This window comes from Thermobia domestica, chromosome 6 (genome assembly GCF_964235325.1).
Source record: "Thermobia domestica chromosome 6, izTheDome1.hap1.1, whole genome shotgun sequence".
Lineage (NCBI taxonomy): Eukaryota > Metazoa > Arthropoda > Insecta > Zygentoma > Lepismatidae > Thermobia > Thermobia domestica.
This window is the reverse complement of record NC_137459.1, coordinates 154,798,980-154,817,117: the sequence shown is the minus strand read 5'-3', so window position 1 is coordinate 154,817,117 and position 18,138 is coordinate 154,798,980. Positions and strand designations below refer to the sequence as shown.

General features: G+C 36.3%; 1 long non-coding RNA gene across 3 annotated transcripts in view; it reads left to right on the top strand.

The window, feature by feature from the left end:
• The window catches only part of LOC145688276 (uncharacterized), a 458,780-nt gene that overhangs the window by 34,313 nt on the left and 406,329 nt on the right, over positions 1-18,138 (top strand). Inside the window, exon 3 of one of the 3 annotated variants that reach the window (XR_014131864.1) lies at positions 6,289-11,912. The exons of the other annotated variants lie outside the window; for them this stretch is intronic. This is a non-coding gene — a long non-coding RNA (uncharacterized LOC145688276). Of the gene's footprint in view, positions 1-6,288; positions 11,913-18,138 lie in introns of those variants that run through there. 3 annotated transcript variants of the gene reach the window in all.

Genomic DNA, 18,138 nt, shown 5'->3' with positions numbered 1-18,138 from the left:
AGCATTCTTTCGATTTTCCGTTTCCCTTAGTAACATTACTCATAGGATGAATATTACCTATACAATTAAACATGATCGAAAATGGCTGCTTCTCACGTAAGACAGTAGCGCACTTTCCTTCGGTTGGCTTCAATATCTTCATATATTTAGTTTATCTAATAATCATGAGTATCTACCTCGTATTTAAATTCTACCGTGGGGTACACTGTTAGAACGCTCATTTCTGATGCAATGGTCCCAAGTAGATCCCCCCAGGTCATATGAGCTTGTACTGGACAACTTTGTATCGGTCATTTTTCTCGGGGTTCTACCGTTTTATCCCACATTCTCGTCCAACCATTTTGCTACATAGTTCACTTTCATTAATTATTCGTCTCATTTGGCCGTGAGATGTTCAAAATTCCAGTTTTGCTGTCAGTAGTGGCTGTATGTCAGACGTTTAATTAATTAGTTAATTAATTAATTAATAAATAATAATAATAATATCATTTATAGTGACTTAAATTTGAGGGAGAATGACCTATATTGAGATTTTCAGTAAGATCATTTAAATTAACTTCAGTCGTTTTCAGACACTGACATTTGTTTCTTTTGAATGATTATTTTTTAAACTAAGTTGTGCAAGAAGTTCGTCTGTTCTGACTTCATTGTCAGACTATTAGATGCTCTCATATTTATATGTCTATTGCATTCAGAGTTTCTAAAGTAAAATACGTATACAATTTGTGAATTTGCGACGAAATACTTTCGCAAGTTTTTTTGCGCGTAACTGTCAGAATTATGTCTTAGAATTAGGAATATGCGTATGTCTCACTATTATGAATAATAGAAATAATTCTTACCTCTAAACCACCAAAGAATTTCATCATCTCCAGGATTAATACGACTCTTAATAAAGGATACTTTTGAATGAGATCCCCACGAAAGTCACTGGTATTTTGCAACTTATATTTTATGACATCCATGTGGATGTCACTGGTACACAAAGGGCTGATCATAGTTTTGAGCTATATCTCATTAACCATAGTGTGTACACTACTGTCATGATAAAAACTTGATCAGAGTATACTTTAGTATCAGTTTCATCTTAATCAACTTGATTATCGTACAACACTTATTTTTAAGTTTACAAGAAAATCATTTATCTACTTTTTAAATTACGCATGTGGTAATGTATCTCATCTTCGGCTTTTTTTTCGTTCAATGCTAATAATATTGTAGAATTATGATTAATTGGCTTACGATGTGGAATGAACTCCATTAATGAAACTTCCGTAAATATTTGTAGTAGAATATGTGCTCTCTGTGCTGAACGATCTAGTTTAAAGATGACTCAGTAGTCTAGTTTTGTTGACAACTGGTACACTATTTCTGTATTGTTACTACTAATAAAGCCTTCTTTTATAAGGCTTCATTTGATAACTGTGTACCTAATCAGATGAGGTATATTTCCAAAACATGCTAAGTCCATTTGGTAGAATTTTTCAGAAAGGGCAAAATACTATATCTTTTTCAATTAAAACACTATCGCAATGTTTCAAAGAAACACTTATTGACTCTAGAAAGAGGATTATGCTGGCAAAATTTTAAACCTGTCAAAGATCTAGAAGTTAGGGTAATGAAATGGTTTAGTTGGTGCATAGCATGTTTTGGCAACAAACTTGGCGTTTAGCATGTTTTGAAAACAATATTTGAGGATTTAGTATATTTTGATACTAAAGAGACGAAGTATTGAATTACGACTTCACAAAGACTTTAATTCTTTAAACAAAGTTACAAAATGTATGGAATGAATACAAAAAGAATGTTGTTTAATTTGGTTAGCATTTCTCCTTCTTGTGTGGCATATTAACGTACATATCATTTAAGTGAGAATTATTAAGAAAATTTCCTTTACATGAACTCTCCGTAACATAATATTCTGAAACAGATTTTGTAATAAGTTCTTTCAGATGTTTAACAAACATTGTTCTCCGCAGTTCCATGCGTTAATCCTCTTCAATATAGAAATCACCATTGTAATCTGTATTCAGGTTATAAAATTTAAGACAGTCCTTGTAGTAGTCCATTGTGTCCTACGCGAGATCCATTTCCTGTAATAAATTCTTTACATTCCTAACTTTGTCTTCACTCGCTTGTGTGATGCGTCTAACTGGTTTCAAATTAAGAGATGATTTCATATAGTTCTGTTTCGAAATTCTATGTTGAGTACTTGCGATAGAATATAAGAGTTTGAAGCTAATTACATTCTGTAATGGATCATCCAACGACAGTACTTTTGCATTTGTAATGTTGAAATCTTGTTACTCTTCAGCACTTTATGTGCACATTTTTTTCCATTGTTTTATCATTACGTTTTTCCCATCATATGAAGAATACCAATTTCTGATAAAATTTTATCATATTTTGCCGGGTGCATTATTGTTTCAATTCTTCTTGAGCGTTTTTCAACTCTCCCGAATGCCCAATCAGCGGACATATAATAATAACCCCGCATCGGAAAGTACCATTCAAACTGTAACTTTTTCTTTTGACAGAAGCACATCAAGATCAATAACATTGCGTAGGTCTTGTTTTGATTTGTGCACGAATCGGAGAAGAATCGCAGACCTGTAATTCCTACCAAAGTAATTGGAGTGAGCACTCTGTTAAGAAAATGTGACAAACATGATACAATTTCATTGCAACCACGTCCATATTCGGTTTCCAGCCATCTAAAAAACGAACATTTTCTTTCTTAAGCGAGCCATTCTTACCATGCAAAACCACTCCGAAGATGTAGTACCAAGCCTATCCTATTGACTTCTTCGGAAGAGGTTGATTTTGCATTAAGTCGAAATTTGTATTAAGTAATTGTATTACCTAGCCTAGGATTCAATTCTTGAATACAACGCTTTGCTCTATCTCTATGCACCATATATCTAACTACAAGTTTGTTTCTGTCATCCTCACTAGCATGGATTTTATGTCATGAAATTGGATATTGCATAGTCTGGAAATAGATTCTTTTCCTAGTTAGCATGTTTTGGCACTAAAGTGATATTTCAAACAGAATTTACCACAGAAAAAAATGTGTTTTGACAAAAAAATAATTACAAAATTTAACGTAAGAGGTTCCATAGTATACTCTTCCATAGTCAAAATCGGACAGTTTTGAATCTAACATGTTTTAGAAATACACTCCTCATGTAATCGTTCATAATTTTTTCGCTCATGGATTTTGTAAATGCGCATTGGTGGGTGGGTCTTAAAGTTCCAGCAACTCAAGAAAGTAGAATTATCACAAATCCAAAGTGTGTGTTGCGATGCGACCAAACGTCGCTAATAATTGGATTTCACTTTTCTTATGTGTTAGTGTTTATTTTTATTGAGGTTTCTGTAATAAAAGCCCTTGCAAGTACATATCGTTATTCGAAATTCGAAAGGGACCTTAAATTACAACTTTACTGCACCATATAATTGTCTTTGTTATTTATTTTCTAGGACTGAAATATATATTGGCAATCTAAATTGACCTGATCTTGCGGATAGTGAGATAGCTTCTTAATTCAACTTTGTTCTTTCTATTAATGGGCGATTTTCGGTTCAGTAAATTTTCAAAGGTCTTTCAACATACTTTGCATTTGTAGGAAGAACTCTTATCATGTTTTGAGAAGTACTGTTAATCTCCTTTGGAACGTAGTTTCGTGTGTGTTTTTCTGATAATAGGTGAAGTAGTAAACATGAAAACTTTTTTGTCAATACATTTAGCAGGCAACTTTGTCTTCGAGGCGATGTAAAACTGGTTTTCCCTCTTTTCGTTTCTTTCATCATAAAAATTTGGGTATGTATATATGCAGGCTATGTTTGTGTCCCAGATGTAAACCTTGAAAGACATTGGTAATAGCTAGGTAATAGTGACATTTACAATGTAATAGTGGCGAGCCAAGTTACTAACAATGCGCACTCAATACACAAGTTGAATTCTAAAATATTGGATCCTCTGAAGGGATGAATCGCTGCCATTCCTAAAGAACATGATTGATCAGCACATAAAGATAACTAACTGTTCATGACTAAATCTAATAGGTCTTGGTATTGTTCTCTGCTATAACGGCAAGGATCCATTCTATGGATTTTCCTGCTTTCCGAGGTAATTGCTATACATTTGATAGACATCTGATGAAAAGAAATTTAGACGTTTGTTCTGTCGAACATTTTTTAAAAACATTTTCGTAATCTGTAATCACTGATTATAGGAGTAGGGAAATCAAATACTGACGCAAAGATTGCAATTGTACACAATTTTTTTCTTTTCTGTTTTCTATTTTTTAAAATAAAAGTACAAAGTATCTGTTTATTAGGGAACGAATGGACATTTAGTTTGTTTCGCAATGAAATACTTCTTTCTCAAATCCGTTCTATGGGTTTCCCATATTTGAGCTGTTGACGGTGCATTCAATGAACCACTCCTTTGGACCCTTGCTCCATCCTGTGAACTGCTATTGATAGTTTCAGATTGTACGAGACCATATTACAAAATCTGTACGCAGCGTTAAAAATTGATTTTGGGCTTTCAACAACTGTCTCAAGGTTGTTAGCACGAAGTTTATAATTCAGTCATAAGATAGCGAAAATGTGTTGGCGGGGCAGTTTATATATATATATATATATATATATATATATATATATATATATATATATATATATATAATGAAATATTGAGCAATTGGCAACTGCGGTATCAAAAATTACAATATGTATGTTCTCAAGTGTGTGAGGCATTTTTTTTTTTATCATGCCTCGACGATGCGATTAGTCGAAGCATTTTTACATAAGATCGTTTATTTTTTTAAATGCTAAATTTAAGGATTGCATACTGCAAAAGCCTAGGACAAGTTTTGAGACAAAGTAACATACAAGCATATCATAAGGAGCTTTGCCCGCACAATTTAATAAGTTAAAAGCGAATACAGAACCATGTTAGGACATTACAGCATTCTGAATGTAGAGTTTCATTAAGTAAACTTTTCGTATAAAACTCTAAAGGCCTTATGCAGAGTCGTTTTGACATATGATTAGCGTCATACTAAAGGCCTGACTACTGCAGGAAGCATACGTTAGTCGAATTCTTTCGTGTGGCACTAATCACGCGTCAAAATGACTCTGCATAAGGCCCTAAACGTTTAGCGTCTCTCTAGAAATAGGCGTGTATAAACGTGTAATATTATGTCTATAACATTTATCTACACAGTCTGTTGTGTCCCTTTATGACCAAGCGTGTACCGTGCCTGCTTTCTGTGTTTGTGGTCCCGGATTAGATCTTCAGTTGGGTAAGTTTCTCTGAACCCGAGTAGTGGTTTGCATGTCATCTTAAGCGCTAGATCCTATCTAATATAGTATTGGTGCTAAAAGGGGCATTAACTCTCAATCAATCGAGATGTGGTGTATTTTATAACTAGGTAACACTTCCCGCTGATAAGTTGTTTCTCTCTCCTCCCTGACTTAGATAATTAATCTACATATTTTATTTTTCTGACAATATGAATTGGCAACAAACATTCAAATAAATTATTTCCCACCCTTCCCCATCAATCATTCAAATAAATTAAAACTGTATTATTAGTGAAATAAAATGGAACCTTTAAGATGATAATTTTAAGAGAGGAAGTTTGGCTTCGGTCATATAATTTGAAGTACTCACCAACTACCTCTATAAAAATTATAGAGGAACTACTGCAGGATTTTTAAAACATGGATGTTTGGATATGGCACATATTAGTTTCTTAGTGAAGTCTTGAGCCGACTACGGTAGGTCCAATACTATTGGAACTATGGGCCTTTGAAGTTCAGTTTTTCATGTTTTCGGCAGCTTATAACTCCAAAAGGAAGCATTTGTGCACCTAGGTTCATTTACACTTTTTGTCTTATCTTGGTGTCAGGAATCATCCTCAAACGTTATTGGTGTTGTTTTGAAACACCTTGTATATTTAAGATTCAAATTCTTCAACAGAATTCGCGAAGATAAAAGGATTTGAACTGAATAATAACACGGATTTCTTGCTTCCAGTCGACATTATTACTGCTAGTAATTCAAAGTTTACTACAAAATAGGAGAGACGAAAGAAAAGAAAGCGTTCGACTTGTCTCTCAAAACAGGTTTATTCTTAAGGACTAGCTACTAAAAAGGATGCTCTTTGGTTGAAAATGTGCAATGTAAATACGTATAGCAAAAGAAAAGTCTCATACATACATTAGGGATAGAACCACACAAACTTGATTTCAATTTAACGATGATTTTTGTTTCAGATGAGCCGTCAAACCAAACTGAGGGAAGTGGTTTTGGTTTGTTGTTGGATCAATGAGGCTTTTGTAGCATGGGGAGATTTGTAGGTCCCTCTTTGTAAGGTACTGACAGCGAAATCACTTCTACTTCATCATTGCAAGTTAAGACAACGCAGAGAGCTCGAAACATTTGTCAATATGTCTTGTGTTTTGCGTTTTTTCTCATTCAGTGAAGTTTACAAAACGAGATGAGGGGAACACGGCTTCAGACAGGTCTCAGTTGTCTTCAAGATGCCGAGTCAACGGAAGCTCTGACTTGTTCAGAACAGACAGTAGAAGACATATGACATGTGTGCTTCCCATTCCGTTGTTTGGCTGCTAGATATGAGGGTAGCCACAACTGAGCAAGTTGGCATGTTGATAACTGTAGGTATATGTATTTTCAAACTTTCCAGGATTTTCTTTCAGTTTAACTTTTCAGAGACCTGTCTCACAGTTCTGTTAAGGCAACTCTTTTAACATGTGATACAGATAGGTAAATGTAATAATAATAATAATAATAATAATAATAATAATAATAATAACTGTAACATCAAGAAAGAACTGTGGAATCAAATCTCATGCACAGTCCACATGAATATGGTGATAATCATAGGTATTCTGCGATTTATTGGCAGGGCACTTGCAATAACTGAGAAGCTTCTAGTACCACGGTCTTCAGCCTCTTTGTCTTCCCGTATAATTCTTCTGTTTTATTGCTATCTATCAACTGTAGCCTCCTTCACCCACTTTTTTTTTTCCTGCTACCATACCCTCTAGCACGTCCCTCACGATGCAGTTCCTTCTCGGCCAGTGTCCCAACAAGTTTCTCCTCCTCTTTTTAATTACATCTAAAATCGTTTCCTCCCCTACTATTCCTAATTCTCTCTCGTTCGTCTTCCATTCGACCCATCTGTTTCTCTAAATTCTTCTCCACACCCATTCATAGCATGTGGTCATTTCGAAAGCTTCCAGTCGCTTTTAGTTGCTTTTAGTTGCTTCTGCGTAATGTTCATTCCTTACGTGAGGTGCTGAAATAAACGACGTGATCACAAGCGAAAGTACAGGAGAACGAATTACTTGACCCACTTGAGCCAGAATTTTTCTCTCGGTTTTGCTTCTCGCCCGATGACTCGAAGACTCGACACCTAAAAACAGCTAAACAAAAAAGCAACCAAGAAAGTTCTGTCGCTTTTTGCGGAGACCTGTGTTCAGTTGGCCCTCACACCGTGAGGTGATTGCGAATGGCAATGGAGATATGGCGAAGGTCAGTTGTTGGTGTGGGTTTATCCAACATACTACCTGATTGTGGTATTTCAGTTACGCCGTGAACTTTCGTAAGGCCAGAGTGAACATGGAACCTCTACAGAGGCGTCATAAAGGCGTGTATGCTGTGCGAGTTCAAACTGGGGTCAAACGCCGTTGCAGCGGGGCGGAAGGTAGGACAGGCCTTTGGTGAGGGTGTCGTGACTACGGGGACCGTGTAGCCTTTTAACAAGTTTAAGGATGGTGACGAAACACTCGAAGACGCACCACGTGCCGCAAGACCAACACATGCACAAAATGAAGATCTTCAGGCAGCAATTGAGGCGAACAGTACCAAGACATGTGAGAAACTGGGACTACAATTCAGTGTGGTTGGAGAAACCATTCGGCAGCACTTCCATCAAATTGGGAAGCACTACAAGTTGGGTCGATGGGTCCCACATGATTTGACTCCGGGCCAGAAGGCAACTCGAGCAGACACCTATGTTTCTTTGCTGTTTCGCCTGAAGAAGGAGCCGTTTCTGGACAGGCTGTGATGAGAGGTGAGTCATGTACGAAGATCCACGGCGCGGTCATCATTGGTTAGCATCCCCTCCACAAGAAGAATGTCCTGCTGTGTGTTTGGTGGACTGATCGCGGCATCGTGTATCGGGAACTGCTACCAGCTGGTCAAATGTGTAGTGTTTGCAGTTGAGCCGTATTCAAGAAAAACTCAAAACTCTGGAGCCAGCATTTCTGAATCGCAAATGGGTCCTCCTGTTACAGGACAACGCTAAGCCACACGTGGATAGGATACCCGTACATCATTCTACGCCTTGGATGGGAAACACAATTGCATGCGCCATACTCCCCGGGTATTGCACCGTCCGTTTATCACGCGTTTCATTTCTTAGAAAATCATCTTAGAGGAGACCAGTTCAAATCCCTAGTAGAGGTGCAAAATGCACTTGATACTTTCTTCGCTTCACGGCCCTCCAAGTTCTACTGCAATGGAATCCATGGCTTTCCAGAACGTTGATAGAATGTCGTCGATACTGATGGGAAATGATTTTTGATCTTTCAAGTGCCTCTTAGGTGACATATCGATGTTCGAAGGGGGTGGGTGAAAAAGCGACAGAACTTCCTTTGTTACCTTTATATCTCTGGAGTATTACTACAGGATGTTATAGTGGATTAATGATGTCCACTACTCGAGCTCGAACGTTCATTTCTTTGATCCTTCATTTCCTAATCAGAATGTTATGCCTTGAATATTTCATAAGGTAACTGCAGGTATATACGCCAGTGCAGCTAAATACGCCAAGTGTTCAGTGCTGGGACGTTTCTGACGAAATCCGCTAAAATGCGCCTCCAATATGTGCGACGGTCTTGGACAAGTCTGATTTGACGAATACTCCGGGAGACAGCGCTGAGACAGCCACGCTGTGCAGCGTTGTTCGCTGCGGAAAGGTTCCGTGGAAGGACGTTATTATTTCAATAGAGGTAAGAATCCGTTATTAGTACCATGCTAACTTAGAACATTGCCGATTGTTTACAGCAATATACGCCTTATTTCGTCTAGAAACACTTTCTTTGTAAATGTAATTTGAGTTTTGTGATTCCATGGCTACTAAATCAATACCAAGCATGGCACATCAAAATACGCCAGGACTTGTGCAGGACGGACTGCAGAAGATAAAGATGTTTTCATTTGTCCCACATGTTCCATGTAATATCGGTGTAGTTTTTTAAAGTCACAGTACATTGACACTGTTTGTTTATCTTCTTAAGGACCATAACTTTTCAGTTTGGAACTTCATTTCAACTTCGGATATTATCGTTTTATCATTCTATTTTTTATCTTCGTCTTGCACTTTGGTTCTTCTAGTTTTTGCTTGAGCCATATTGTGTAGTAATATTTGAGTTCGTATAATGCAGACGATGTAAGCAGTTGCAAGATTATTACAGGTTTCTAGTAGTATCCTAAACTTGGTATAATTACCTGCAAGTGCTGGTAAATACGCCACTTTGTAACACTTTTTATTTTACCTTGTGTACAAATAGAAGTGAGTCGCATCATTGCCACGTTTTTTTCTACTCGTGGAATAGGCTACTCTGCAACGCACATGTCTTGTCCTTTGTGTTTCCTGAAAATTAAAGTCATAAAAAATACAATGCCCTTAACATGATGTATTTACGTGCACCTACCTTATATACAGTGCTCTCTATTAAAGATGCACCACAATTGAGACATCATAGGTAGTCGCAATCTGCAGAATATTTGGAACATGGAAAGATAAACAGTTGATTAGCACGTCAGCACCGTGATGCAGCAAAGACGCTGGGTGTGTCACCTAGTGACAGCAAGCGGAGGCCTGCTTGAGAGCCACAATTTATTGGTGGACGAAGGTTGGTTTTGAGGTCGATTGTTCGTACGATCAAAGATGACTCACCGAATGCAGCAGTCCTCCCAGCAGGTTTTGTCCGTTGATCAGGGGCAAATAGTGGCGTGTCGCGAATGTGGTTTATCCTTTCGTTTTGGTGCCCGTATTGGACGGAATGTGACCACATATTGATTTGATAGCCCCACGAAAGCACTACACAGCGAGACACCGGATCCCAGCTATCGTGCCGCATGACGGCCCGCGGAAACAGACAACTTACATGTATTGCTCTGGAGAATCGGACAGTTACATCTCGCATATTGGCGCAAGCAGTGTGACCACCCAGCAGAAATATTTCGTACTAACCTATGCAGAAGAAGGTACTAGATCTAGGGAAAAGTACTAAAATTTTATCTGCTCCCATTTCACCCTATTTATGATATTTTACGATATTAATATTTTATTAGAAGGTTTCCGACAGCGCATCCTCCCTGTGGGTAGGAGAGTGACCCCTAGATTCTTGAAAGAAGCTCCAACTTTATTTTTTTTTTACAGTAAAAATTCGATACAAACAGTGCAAACCAACCGCTCCAATTTTGACTTTACGCCCACAAACTAAACATCCCTGGCGGAATCCCTGCTTATTTGCCATATTAGAAATCGCTGTAACACCACTAAAGTAACACAAGAATGACAAATATAGAGGATGTCAGGAGAAAACAAGAAATATAAAATGGGCTTATTGAGAAAATCGAGTTTTAATTCCTTAATAGCGTACTGTTTAAAGGATCACCAAATATGTAATATTGTTTATTGTGGTTATTTATTAGTTGGAGAAGGCACCTATGTGCCACTTCTGCTCTTGTAAATACCAATGTTGAAAAAAAAGGCAGAGAAAAGTTACCAGGAACTGAAATTTTCGTACATTGCCACATTTTCATGATATTCCTTTTTCTCTCCCAAGTGTATTTATGAGAAAATAAGAAGAGGAGAAAAGTACTAGATTTGTTAGTGAACGTACTAGAACACTAAAATATTGTAAAAGATACTAGATCTAGTGGGAAAGTACTAGCGGTGGTCACACTAGGCGCAAACACTGAAGGTTGTTGCACACCGTCCAGTGTCCCCATGACCAGCTCTAAGTCTCTTGGCAGGGCGGGGTATATTTTCATGGCGTCCTTTGCTGTGGCGAACGTCACGCCTATGGAGACGAATAGCAGGACATCCTCTTTTCCGACAAATCCCGCTTCTGTCTGCAGCATCGTGATGGCCACATGCGTATCTGGCGCTTTATTATTATGATTACGATTATTATTATTATTATTATTATTATTATTATTATTATTATTATTATTATTATTATTATTATTTCACATTGAACTAACTCACAAGTGAATAGCCTTTTGGGTAACTAAAGAACATACAGTGGAAGTGACGGAAAGAGTTAATTTTGCATTAAGTATTGACAGTATGCTTTTACACACTTGTTTCATATTTTAAAAATAGCTATAATTGTATTGACTACTTTTACATTGTTAAACAATCATACATTGTAATATCATTTTTAATGTGGTTTGCATTAGGTGAAATTTTCAATTATGTTGTTTTCTTATTAGTTACTCATTTAGTTAATGCCAGGCTCTTGAACGTGTTTTTGTAGACAAAGGCTAATTTAGTGTGATATCATTTTCACATTCTTACATTTTCCACTCATTTTGGTCCCTCAGGAGAAAGAATTTTTGATAATTTATGTCTGTTGTTTGCTATCGTACGTTGAGGTGAGAAAATAGATTCAGTTTAATCTTCAATATGTATATGTATGCATCTTGACTATAATGGATTTCCACATACGTCTTTGTATGTAAATTTTATTCTAGTTTTTTTCATATTGCTGTGTTACTACAGATAGTATTTGTTATATACTTAGTATGTGTTATGACTTTTGTCTTGACTGTTGAGTTTAACGTCCGAGATAATTTTATGATTATTCTTGTTTGTTGGAATATATATATATATATATATATATATATATATATATATATATATATATATATATATATATATAAGTAAGACTGTATGAAAAGTCCCTCTTTAAAATCCAAAATATGACTAAGCTAAGTACAACCAATCGCTAATAAAATTTATCCTGTTTATTGCATAATAGAGTGGCTACTGTAATTACTTGAGATATTTTTCCTTTTAGGTATTTTTTTAACATGTGAAAAGCACATTTTGGAAACTACTCTAGACAAGAAAAAAAGACCTTAAAACCTTAATACTCTTGCAGTTTTATAAAAATATCGAGTTACGTTCTTTGATATTCAAAACTTATTGCTCTAACAAATTTCAAAATAGAAGTTGTCAATTGATCTATTTAATTATATAAAAATGAAAACGATCTTATTTGTGATCGCATGAGAGAGAAGCGGTTAAATCGTTTGACATGAATGTTGGAACATAGTAGTTATTAACTACCTTGAGCTATATTGCTGTGATTAAAAGGTCGTATCCTATGGGTGTAGAGAGGGTTCAAAATTTCAGGCAAGCATACAGTATCTCACAAATTCGTGAAGTGGAGAAGATGAACTCAGCATAAACTCCTCATTAAAAATAAGTGGACACATCTCTCTCCGTTTTGGATATTTCCGTTTTAAGCAGGGAAGAATTTGGACCTTTTCTATAGTTTCTTTCTTTACATTGAAATTGACGTTGTCTGTTGTTTTGTGATCGCGTCACGGGGAAACGGTAGATCTGTTTAAAATGAAATTAAACATTTCAGTTTAACGTCTAACAATTATGACTTTAGGCTAAGGGAGACGCATGATCAAGGCAAGTGAATGATAATGGAAGGATTGGTGGGATGAGAATGTGGGAAGAAACGAGAGCACCGTGCGGAAACCCACGGACACGATGTTGTGCACAACAAACTTACTTTCCCGGGATAGAACCAGGAACTCCACGCACCAGAGATAAGCTCTCTACCACTGAGCCACCTGAGCCAAGGTGGAGAGTAACCAAGTTAGTTTCTCAATATAGGGACAACAAAGCCGTGTGTCCCAGCAGCCAAGCCAAAAAGGTTAACGCGAGACGGTGATCGCAACCTTGAGTTACAGGTTAATATTGCTGGGTTACAGTGTAATAACTCCAGGGGTACGCTAAACGATCACGTACTTACCACCACCGATCATTGCCTGTAACTGGCAACCTATGTAGCATGTTAGAACAACCGGCTCCTCGGTTAACGAAACAGGGTGCGATAACTTTCTAACCGTGTATTTTGATTAATATAACATATTTAGTTAATTACAGTAAGTGGCATTACTCTTTCAACCTGATGATATGAGAATATAAAAAAAAATGCAATATTAAAATAGGTAACAACTACCTAAATTTATTGTTCATTTGTAGTATGTACTATTTTTTATTTATATATTTTTGCAATGCAAGAACCCGTAGAAGGGAATACCTTCTCTTGGGAGTGGAGTTATGCGTAGAGGGAATAAAGGATACATTGGATGGACAAAGAGGTTTAATTTCAATTATTTATTATCTTTATTTATTCATAATTGGGATCTTTATTCGTCAATTGATCAGGAATTGCTATTCATTATACGTTCATTATCTATCAAGATGTTTGTGTGATGAGATGAAAGATGGGATGCAAATTAGATGCCACAACACAGTGATATTGTTAGTTAGACAGATGTAGGATTATCTTCTTGTGCCGGGGCGACTCGGCACATAATGAGAACACTATGATGCCCTTGTTAGTGCAAATTAAAGTGCAAAAGATGGATAAATGTTTGGTAATAAATCTCGTAGTTGATATGCTGATAGAAGTGGTGTAAATTGTAGGCGGGGTGGAACATTTTGATCGGCATCGATACGTATACAGCTGCAGTGCCATTAGGACAATCCCGAGTAGCATGGGCTTTCGTACAGTAGCCGCAAATCAAAGAATTTTTACAATCTTTAGCCACATGCTGATTGTATGTTTGGCACTGTTCACAACGTATAGACTGCGGTGCAGGAGTTTTTGAAGATTCAACCTTGTGTCTTCGTCTGTAATGTATGCTCCTGTAAGAAACAGGTGATCGACAGCATATTGTTCAGGAGTTAGTACACGTACTAGGTAGATGGGTCTCCTGTCACTGCGGATTCGAATGCATTTATGTACTTGAACTTGTTCCGCTTTGAGTTCTTCCTCAATTTCAGTGTCTGGTATACTCAGGGTCAACGCCTTTGATGACTACTGATAGCATAGGAGGCTTTCGAGGAGGCGGAGGTTGTTTGTTTTGTCTGGGTTGAAGTTGCGTTATATTGGTATTTTTGGCAAAAATTTTTAAAGTTGCTTTGTTCGCACATGGCAATGGAAATCCGGGTTAAAGGATTTCAAAATGACTCCATATTTCGGAAGATAATCTCACTGATTTCGACACGCGAAACGTATTTTATAAGTTGCTGGAAGATGTGCTTTGAAGTCTTGAATTTAGTGTCAAAATTATTAGAAAGTTGTAAAGAGTTGGCTGTTGAGGATTGACAGAGGCAGACGGAGTAGCAGAAGTTTCTGTTGAAATGTAATCCATAGATGAGTCATGAATATTAGTTTCAGATGGAATTCGTACTGGCGAGTGTGAGCGAGAACGTGCAGGTTTAGGAGTAGCAGTCTCTATGGCACTAGATGTTCGAGATCGTTTTGGTGAGCGAGAATGAGATGGAGGTGAAAAGACATTTTTAGAAAATTTGGCAGTAGTGGATGGACGTTGTTATACTGTCCGAGGATGTACAGTGACCTTCAAAGTCGTAAGTTAAGACCCTCCAAAAGATGACGACCTTCTGCCAGACCCCTAAGTAGGGTATTTGTACTGATCTCACAAGTACGTTTGCTATACTTGATCACAGCATAGTACAGTAACTGACTACAAGAGGAGTTAGGTTCGGAGAAAGATCAGTATGTACTACCTTTATACGCACCCATATCATAAGTATCTGACAACTAACAGTGTGAATTTGTTTGGGTGTTACTCTTCCCTATAAGCAAAGATGTAAAAGGATTTTGTTATTTGTACCGGAAAGCAACGTACAACGTAATATGTTTCCTGTAAACATCACAACATTATTGTTGCGAGTGTATGAATTATTTGACAACAATTACCTGATTAGTAATGCTACCATCTAATGTGGATATTTGTACTAGAAACATGTCTTACAACATTTTATTCATTTAAAGCTCAGAAAATGCATAAACCTTCGTAAATAGACTTTCCTTCACATTTCTCTATTAATTTATGTAGAATCCATATTTTAATAACTGTTTTCCTATTCCTTCGGATGTATTCATAATTGTTAAAACTTCTCGTTCTTAAAATTGCAAATGGCGATCTTGCTGTTTGTGCTTCTAGCAATGCAGTGTTACCAGTAAACAAGTTCTGGAGGGTTAAATTTACCTTGTGTGAAAATCGGTTGATAACAACAGTGTGTTTTAAATTAAATTAACCTTCTTGAATCGGTTACCTTCTTCTAACCTACTTTGTAGGTTAATAACAACCAAACAATGTATTGTTTCTACGCATTTTTTAGTTACCTTTTTCGATTGATTACCGGTGACCTCGTAAAATTAACCTTTTTTGTCTCAGGAGGGTTGTTGCAAATTAGTAACTGGTTCTAGCAGCCAAATTGTCCATTAACCTCCACTAGGTTACCGCTTTTTTTTTTTTTTTTTTTTTTTTTTAGTGTAGTTAGTTCCTGTCTCAACCTGGGATTTTATTATGTAACTTTGATTCTAGGAGGATGGAGATTCAAAATTTATGCCAAAAATATAGCAAATTATGGGGTTTTATTATTACACTTCCATCGATATACGTATCCTAAGGGGAGAGGAGGCGCAAACAGTTTCCATAAACCTATTCTCGGTGTGCATAGACGGGAATTTGATCTAGTATGACATATACTAAACTAGCATTGACTTATTCCAACAACCAGAACTGGCTGTACTGTACGTGCAACACGTGCATTTGCACAGGGCGGCAAAGATCTGACATAAAATAAGCAAAATTGAAAATTATTAAAAATATATAAAAAAAATTGAAAAAAATAAATAAAATAAACTGTTTAAAATAAATATATCTTGTTGAAATCTGACTCATGATGTTAGTTAAATTTACTAATCTGACCCGTTTATTTGCATATTACATTCATAAATCATGTTTATGATCGCGTGAACAGCGTTAATATCATACAACGTGGCGCGACAAAGCAGGTCAGTCATAGACTTGAGTAACTGCATTTCTGATTCCACTGTTGTTGACATGACACTTTTCAGTAAAGTTAAAAATAGCTTTTTTTTTTTTTTTTTTTTTTTTTTTGCGAAAGAGGTAATTAAACTTTAATTTGTGACAAACCTATGATAACTTTATATGTTCTCACTGGCGCTTCAATTATTCTTATTAATAGTTTTATTTTTATAGTTTTGCTTATTTAGTGAATTGTAAATTTTCATTATCGCTGCTAAAATTATGATAGATACATACTTAATATTGTGATAAGGTATTTTTTGTGATGGGGGAGGAGAGTTGGTATATGATAGTATAAGCAGAGAGACGGCAAATTGCGTAGGGCAACAACTGGTAATGTTTCACACCTTTTATTTTTGGAAACTATTGATTTCAGAAATGAGGTAAAATTCTAGTTGGTGTGAACTGTTAAAAAAAAAAAAAAAAAAAAAAAAGAAAGAAAGAAATCGTATGATCTATTTCACTATACTAATATTTCAGTTTTAATTTCGTAATTTCATGTAACTAATTTTCAAAATTGAAGGGTAAGGGGAAAAAAGAAGGAATGTCACAAAACTGCATTTACGAGAAAACGGCGTTTTAATATTGAAAACCACGTAAAAAGAATAGAGTTAGTTGCATCTTTTGCCCCTTTTTACATGGACATTTTTACATCTACGCATGCATGGCATATATAGTCAAATAGTACCAAGAGTCAGCAACAGATAGGACAAAGCACCCGAAAAACCTCATACATGGACATTCCTTGTTTTTTCCCCTTACCCTTCAATTACAGTAAGTAGAAATAAAAATTATATTGGTCTATGCAATTGTCAGTTATATTATTGAATATGATATTTTAGTTACACATTGAAGATATTTATTGTGGGTTACATTAACATATCCTTCCAATCTCAACATAAAATTCTGATTCACTTTGCTCTCAGCCTTTTCGTTCGTTTCTTCGCGGCGGCTGTGATTATTTTCGCTGAATCTTTTTGTGCAAACGTTTTGGAAATACACGTAGTCTTTAAAAAATCCCTATAAGATCTGGCCCGCGAGTATGTTTCATTCAGTCCGCGAATAAAAATTTAAAAAAGAATCTCATTTTAAAACTCCATGAGTAACTCCATAAAAATGTGTAAGTGCTCATTATAATATACCTGAATCAAGACTTGACTTAACTGTGAAAATAATTTATTTGTCCTTTTGGTTACCAAGCCTATTGTGCAAGGTAAGACCGTTGGTACTTTGCCGACTTTTAGAAAGCTACAGGCTTCATAGAACTATTTTCAAATGTTCCTAACTCTGGCTCCTACGGAAGAAGAATATAACGAAGATTCAGTATATGATTTATGCATATTCAGCAAACCATATCCTCTGAAGCGGGGAGGAAAGAAGATGGTCCCAAAATTTGGGTGTTATTTTGTTCTTGCCCACGATGTCTTAGAAATTGGACATCACTGTTCTACACTAAAACAGTGGTACATTGTCGGAGAACTGCTTATGAATGAAATCGAGGGTTTTGCTGTAAGAATACAGGTGGCTGCATACACCAAGTAGTATCTTCACGGTTTATCAATCTTATTCAAGTGGCCAACTTACATGTTGATAATAAGACATGAATATATTTACAGGTGTGTACAGGTATGCGATTAAGTTAAGCAGAGATCAATTAATTATAGAGATAGCTAACTTAAAATGTTTTATTGTGTCGAATTGCTGTATCCACCGCGCTTCAGCAACGGGAGTGAATTCAATGCTATGCTCCGTATGTGACAGTATTGCATCGAAAAAAAAAAGAAAAGAAAAACAACCGTAGGGCTGATTATTTAGAGTTCCCAAGAGTTAAATAAATAAATAAATATTTAAATAGTGGCGTCCTATGGTATTGAAATACTATCCTTTACTTGCAAAGATCGTTTCATCATGCT